The sequence below is a fragment of the Anastrepha ludens genome, chromosome 3, assembly GCF_028408465.1.
Source record: "Anastrepha ludens isolate Willacy chromosome 3, idAnaLude1.1, whole genome shotgun sequence".
NCBI classification, from domain to species: Eukaryota; Metazoa; Arthropoda; class Insecta; order Diptera; family Tephritidae; genus Anastrepha; species Anastrepha ludens.
Window position 1 is genome coordinate 21329439 of NC_071499.1, and position 7726 is coordinate 21337164.

The window sequence follows — 7726 nt, forward strand, 5'->3', positions numbered from 1 at the left end:
CATAGAAGACGGGGATTTTTTTGCTGCACCACTGCGCGTTATCAAAAGTGGTTAGGTAGTTTACGCAATAACTGAAGTGCAATACAAAATGCGCTATGCGATACCTAAACACCAAACATTCCATTATTCCGCCCTTCAATTTAATTTGTAGTAGTATTTAATAAACCAAATTATATCACCGATGTATTAAAAAAAATGTAACGCCGGCCAACAATTAAACATTTGGCACATATTTTACTATACAGATGTAACAACCCTGTTCTTGTTTACATTTCTTCCCTTTCTGACTTTTACATCTCTCACACTTTACTACTGATATGATTTACACGCTTGGCTATGCATTTGTATGTAAACAAACTGTGGGTAAACGTCAAATGCCAAATTGAAACCTATGCACCCCAACTTCATTTGCAACTATTTCTTTGAATTGTTTTAAAATGTGTAAATCACTTTTTCGCATTACTTACTATCACTTTTTGCACCAAAAAATATCACAAACACCAAAGTCTCACTACTCAACTAATTTTGCAGAAAAGTACAACACAGCTTTAACGCATGTGTTCAACTACAGAGAAACTTGCACACTCTCCAACAAATCTGCCTGTAATTGGCGTAGAGGTGAAATACTAAAATCAGCCAAAATTAACGTGCATATTATATATATGTAGAAAATAAACATCTGATAGTGGAAGCGAATAAATATTTATGAAAACTCGTGCAAATAACAACGACAACCACATTGAAGCCCCATGCGGACACCAACACCCTTGCAGCGAAATAAGTTTAGAACACAATGGAAAAGTGTAGGCGAGAAATGTTTGTTTCGCTGCTCAACGCGGAGAATAATTTTATTGTAGAGGAGGTTTGTCTCTGAGATATGTACGTATTTGTTTTTAATTCTCTGTATGCATGCACGAATGTATGTGTGCATGTATGTATGTGCCTCTGTTTCTCTAATCTTTAGTTGCTAATTTCTAAGTGGAAAAAGAAAGAAATGCGGCTAAAACCAGTGTTACCAGCTGGTTGGGTTAAGTTGTAAATTATTTAATTTGGATCTACTGATATATTTTGAGAATTTCCGAAAATGAGCCAAAATGTAAGTTATCGAAAATTTGCTGCAGACTTGACTTTGTTTTTAGCAAACAGTGTCGGCTGATTGTTCTCTCCTACATAAGGTTAACGATTTTAGTTTATTCCAAATTTGTGTACATATGCAATAAATTTGCAAATTTTATACATTTTTCTTGATATAATTGAATAGAGACTTTTTTTTTTTGCGAAGGTAAATAACTTATATTTAGTTTATTTGGATTTTGTACAATGCAAAAGGGTAAGTAATTAAGAATATTTATTCAAAGCCGCATTGCCAACTGATTAATGTGACCATACTTTACGTAAGCGAACAAATAGTAAATATTAAAGAAGAGAAGAGAGTTTATGAACCAATTTTATCAACGTGAAATGAAGAGTTGTTCCCCATTTTCATTACTTTCGATTCGCGTTCGGTGAAAAAATGAAAAGAAACGTCAAAATGTTATCACATGAAAATAATAAAGGGGAATGAAACGAGATCTTTTCACTTTTTCATTTCCCACTCGATTATTCGTCTCATTTCTGTGTTAACCTCGTAACTTCATTTTTTTCGAAATTGAGATTTTTAGTGAAAAACACTCCTTAGCACTCCTGTTACGTAAAACAAAACATACAATGTTCATAATGATTATAAAATTTTTTTCAGAACGTTCCGATATTTCTCGTATCTACATGTTCGAATTCAAAAACCTCGTATCTATAGGGTGGGCCATGTAAAATTTGCTTTTTGAATGGGCTATAAAAAAAAAACTAATCAATATTTTTTCAAACTTTTTTTTTATTTTGAAGATTGAACATTGTCATTTATGAATGAAAAATAATATCGTTCAAATGACTGCCACGACTGGCTTTACAGTAGTCCATTCGATCAACACAATTTTTAAGCACATTTTCGATTGTTTGGGCTCCAATTTCATGAATGCCAACTTCGATTTCTTGTTTTAAAGCATCAATCGTCTGTGAATGGTTCGCATAGCATTTGTCCTTAACGGTTCCCCACAAAAAATAGTCCAACGGGCTAAAATCACAGGAATTTCGGCTGATTATTCGGTTTTCAAAAACGGTAGCCAAAACTTCGAGTGTAACTTTGGCAGTGTGACAAGTTGCACCATCCTGTTGAAATCAAATGTCGTCTATGTCATCCTCTTCAATTTTTCGAAACAACTCGTTGAGCATGTCAAGGTAACGCTCTCCCTTTACTGTAACCGCGGCTCCTCGCTCATTTTCGAAAAAAAATGGCCCGTTGATGCCGCCAGACCAAAAACCGCACCAAACAGTGACTCGTTGTGGATGCATTTGCTTCTCTATAGTAACGTGTGGATTTTCTGAGCCCCAAATCCGACAATTTTGCTTACTGACGTAGCCACCGATGTGAAAATCAGAAAAGAAGAAGAGGACTCACCACTTTTGAAATAGGTTTTCAATATTTCCCAATTTTGTTCAAGCGTATAGTGTCCCATTTCGTAAATGTCAAACCTTTAAGTAAATCATGAACTCATTTGGCATGTCATTTGTGTTACCATTCTCAAAAAAAGCAAAAGCTATATGGCCCACCCGTACTATAAGTATCGTATCAAATAAGTTATCACTTTTCATAGAAGTTAAGTAACTTTAAACATTTTTATCGATTTACTGAAAATAATGATTTTGTAAATACGAGGTTAACACAGAAAGGGGACGTATTGTTGCGTGTTAAAGTTAAAACAACTGTCAAAATATTTTTATATGATTTTTTTTAATTGACAATTTGTATGTGAAAAAATGGAAAAAGGAGGTGGTGCGTGGCAAGCGTGCAAGTGCGAGTATTGTTGCGTGGCTAGAAAAATTATATATACAGTCGAACTTCCATATAGTGAATTCGCACGGGACCTGAAAATCACTTCACTATATAGAAACTTCATTATAAAGAAACATTGATTTTTTATGTAATTTTATTTAAAATAATCAGTGAGTTTGGTTTGAATTACAGTCTTCCATTTTTCATTTTCAATAAAAGCTTCCAAATCATGTAGAGAGTTGAAAACATTAATCGGCACGTCACTCCTCATTTCAACAAAGGTTCTAATTACGCTAATGGATGAAGCATACAAGCAAGACTATAAAAAGATAAATGCTTACCAGGTTCAGCTGGAACTCCGCGACTTTCAAAAATGCTGTTGAGAATATCTTCTTCGGATGGGTTGTCCCAAGTCTGCACACCATTATCAACATTTACGTAGTCATCAAACGATGCTTCGATATTTGCTACTTTTTTAAATGAAGACATCTTCATCCCAATGCTCAAATGGAATCTGCATAGCATCTTTTGAAAATCAAGCCTTTTTAAAACAGTTGGCAATTGTTTCTGGTTTAACATAGACATTCCATACATTGCTAAGATTTCGAACCGCTTGCAGCAAGTCTATGGCCATAACAGAATTTCCCTCATCCACTTGAGTCAATATATTCGTTAAAATTCGTTTTCTGTAATCTTGTTTCATGTTGTAGATAATGCCTTGGTCCATTGGTGGCGAAGTAACGAAGTCATGTTGGGAGGAAAATAAGCGAGATGAATGTTTCTCAACTTGTCTCTTACATCTTTAGGGTGGGCAGTGCAGTTATCAACAAAAAACAACACCTTTCTGTTTTGATCACAAGATTTTTTGTCGAGTTTTACAATCCGTTTCGTAAATATCTCACTGGTCATCCATGCTTTTTTGTTAAACTCATAATCGACACCTAAAGATTTTATTCCCTTGAAGCACTTCGGATTTTTGGCCTTTCCGATTACCAGCAACTTTAGCTTTTCTGATCCAGTCATATTGCTTCCCAACAGGACAGTTATTCTCTCCTTGCTTTGCTTCCCACCAAAGCATTTTTCATTTTTGAACGCCAGTGTTTTAGTTGGCAAGCATTTGAAAAACAAAGCAGTCTCGTCGGCATTAAAAATGTCGTTAATGTTGTAATTTTCAATTAATTTCGGTAAGACGTTCGTTACCCATTCATCACGGTTTTCTATGTTGGCGTCAGCACTTTCCCCACATAATGTCTTTTGAATAACACCATGCCGACTTTTGAACTTGTCTAACCAACCTATACTTGCCTCAAATTCGTGGTGTCCTAGTGCTTCCGCAAAATCTTTGGCCTTTTGCTTCAATAATGGTCCAGATAAAGGGAGATTCTTACCACGTGCAACGAGTAACCATTTCAGCATTGCTTCGTCAATATCCTCAAAATGACAAGGCCGAAGTCTTTTGCGTTTGGTATTTACTGCCAAATCCTCCGCATTTTTTAAAATCACTTCCTTATTTTTTAAAATATTTGATAAAGTGCTGGGATGAACTCCGAATTCATTGGCAATATCTTTTTTTTTTTCTTTCCTTCATTAACTTTGTTAATCATTAATAACTTTTTTTCAAGCGAAATGCTGCTTCGATGCTTCATTTTAACTTCAATCACTGAATAAAACTGTAACAGCTCAGCTCTTTCTGTTTTAATTTTGGGATTCCCCTCATTACAGTTTGTCCACATCTAACTGTAATTTTTGCAACAGAAAACTTTTGAAAAAATTCACTATATGGAGACAAAAACTTAGGACGCTTGAATTTCCAGCTGTAAAATTTGTTCATTATATAGAAAACTTCACTATATAGAAATTCATTATAAGGAGACAAAAATACACCGAAAGTAGAACGAAAAAGCAGTGTCTTCGAAACCAGTTCATTATAAGGAGAGCTTCATTATATGGAAGTTCACTGTAAGGAAGTTCGACTGTAGTTTCTAAAAATTTTGAACAAAAAATTGAAGTATTTTATGAACATTTGAGATGTGTTTTTAAATTCCACCAAGATTTAAACTTGAATTTATATGGTTTTTGTTGTAGAATGAACTCTACTGTTATAAACAATTAACGAAAAAATAATTGTACACGAAAAATTTAGTAAATATTGTAAAAGAGAATACTGAACCATTTTGACTGAGAGCCAAGATTTATATATTGTATCTTACCAAAGAAAAGTAACTATTTTTATTTTAAGTTTAAATATTTTGGTACAAATGAATTACCTGAATTTGAAACAAATGAATATGAATAAATTTTATATATTAGGTGCGCAACTAAGTTCCCGCTGTTTGTCAATAGATGCCGTCAGCACTGTGTGCTAGTCGATTTTAACATAACCAAGCTTAGACATATGATAAACTGCTTCGACTCATTAGTGGTTTTGTTTTGGTATCAAATACTTTTGGTTTTGTGAAAATGTCTGCTTTGTGCCGACTAATCGTTATTTGCGGGAAGTGTTGATTTTCCTCTTTCATTCGAAAAAAACAGCGGCTAAGTGCATCGAGAGCTACAAAAAGTTTATGGAGATGCTGCTTTAAGTGAAACAACGTGCCGATTCTGGTTCCGTCGCTTCAAAGACGGTGATTTTAATGGTGATGACCGTCCGCGTGAAGGAAGGCCAAAAACCTTCGAAAACGCTGAATTGGAGGCATTGCTCAAAGAGGATCCGTGTTAAATGCAAGAAGAGCTCGCTTCAGTATTAGGAGTTACCCGTCAATCCCTTTCCAAGCGATTGCATGCAGGGGACTTGGATTCCTTATGAGTTAAAACCAAGGGATGTTGATTGTCGTTTTTTCGCCAGTGAACAACTGTTCCAGCGGCAAAAAATGAAGGGTTTTCTTCATCGCATCGTGATGGGCAATGAAAAATGGATTCATTACAGTAATCCAAATCCAAAGAAAAGAAAGTCATGGAGACTGCCCGGTCATGCCTCTATGTCGCCGCTTCGGCCGAATATTCATGCTGCGAAAGTTATGCCATGTATTTGGTGGGACCAAGTTGGTGTTATTTATTATGAACTGTTAAAACCAAGCGAAACCATCACCATCAAGGTTTGCTCTTTAACTATGATGAAAAAGAAAATTGTGAGGGGGATTTTGGCTGTCACGTCATTTGGGATATTCGGCATAATCATTTCACACATATTCACGGTGAAGACTGTGTTGATTTGTTTTTTATATCACTAACACAATCTTATTCCCAGCCGAAATCTGCTCGATAATTTCACATACTCGTCCAATCAGTCGTTGATTAAAGGGCAACGAAGTGTTGGTTGATATATTTTGTATATCACAAACACAATCTCAGTTTTTTTGTAAACCCATCCGAAGTGACGTCAGTCCATCAGCTGATTCGGTCGAATTCGCTCAGATCCGAAACGGTCTTTTAAAGAGCATGCCTCTAAAAGTCTTTAAATCTTTTCACCATGGAAAAAGCAGTTGAATTGGCTATGGGCGACTGCAAAAAACGTATAAAGTTGTACGTTGAAAATATCTCCTCATTATAAATAATGGGTTTTAAACTTATTCTAATCAGTTCCCAATTGGTTTTTGTGTGCTGAATTTATTGAGCTAAGTTTTGTTAGAGGAACGGACCGGCAACTGCCCCTTTTTCTCTATATATCTTCTTAGGTCACTAATTGGTACGTCAGCTGTTGGCGGCATATTGGTATTTTCCAAGGCGCATTCATTAAAGTTGGTAACACTAGACCAACAACAATGCTTGGACGTTTGATTGTCACGGTAAAGTATTGGGAACAAATCTTGAATTCGCTGTTCCATTCTGTGTTGCCAGCCACATGGACAAGACGAAACAAAAAAATAAACCAGCTGATTTACCGACACCACCTTTACTATTTTCGCATTGGTATTTTCCATAAATCCGTGCCAGCTGTTTGCTCTCTTCTAGAGAGTGTTGCCAGTATACACATGTTGAATGTAACAACAAAAAATCTAGAAATGTTTAAGATAGTCGTAAAATATTTAAAAAATACTATCGTTTTATTCACAAAAATATTTAACATAGCAGTAAAATATTAAAAAAATACTCTCACTTTATTCAGAAAAATGTCATTTATACCGTGAGCTGTGGTAATTACATACGTACGTTTATGCTAACTGAAAAGTGGCACCATTGTGTTAAGTAAACAAGCAGCAACAAATAAATACACTAACAAAAAGCACAAATTATTTCTGCATTGTCACTAAGAGCATCAGTAAATAAAAAAAATTGCGGATTAGTGCTGCGTTCGTGAATAAATAAGCTATAAATAACGACACTTCAAACAAAAAAAAAACAAAAAAGCAAAACATTCCATTATTGCGCTCTCTCTGTTTTACACAATTATTCGCTAGATACATCTCTATTGACCACTTTTTGACTTACTCTCCGCTGTCAAAGTCACCAAACAGGTAGAGAACATACTCACCTCATGCGGTGGTATTCGCTTAAAGAGAGCAAATATTTTCAAAATACGCGCTCTTCGTTGAGCTAAAAAGCCACACCTTTCGTAGTAAGTGAAAAGAGCTTAAAGACGCGTAGTTCGCACCGGAGGGCGGCATTGTGCATAGCTTTCTGCTGCTACGTATATATGTATGTGCGTACTCCCAGAAAACATTTTTGTTCAGTTGGCTATTGAATTTGTCGTGGGAAATGGGTAGGACGTTCTTATTTGCTGTAGTCAAAAGCAAATTAGCTTGTCGCTTACAAAAAATGCAAAATGGTGGTTGGACTTTCATATTTTGACAATGCACGCACTGATCTACGTAAGGGTATAGTAAACACAAAAACAAAAAAAAAACATGAAATAGTGTT

General features: G+C 35.4%; 1 protein-coding gene across 1 annotated transcript in view; it reads right to left on the reverse strand.

The window, feature by feature from the left end:
- Positions 1-596, reverse strand: part of LOC128857128 (D-2-hydroxyglutarate dehydrogenase, mitochondrial) — a 32615-nt gene extending 32019 nt beyond the window's left edge. Inside the window, exon 1 of the mRNA XM_054092705.1 lies at positions 468-596. The gene's annotated coding sequence lies outside the window, so the exon portion shown is untranslated. The remainder of the gene's footprint in view (positions 1-467) is intronic.
- Positions 597-7726: the final 7130 nt, after the last annotated feature.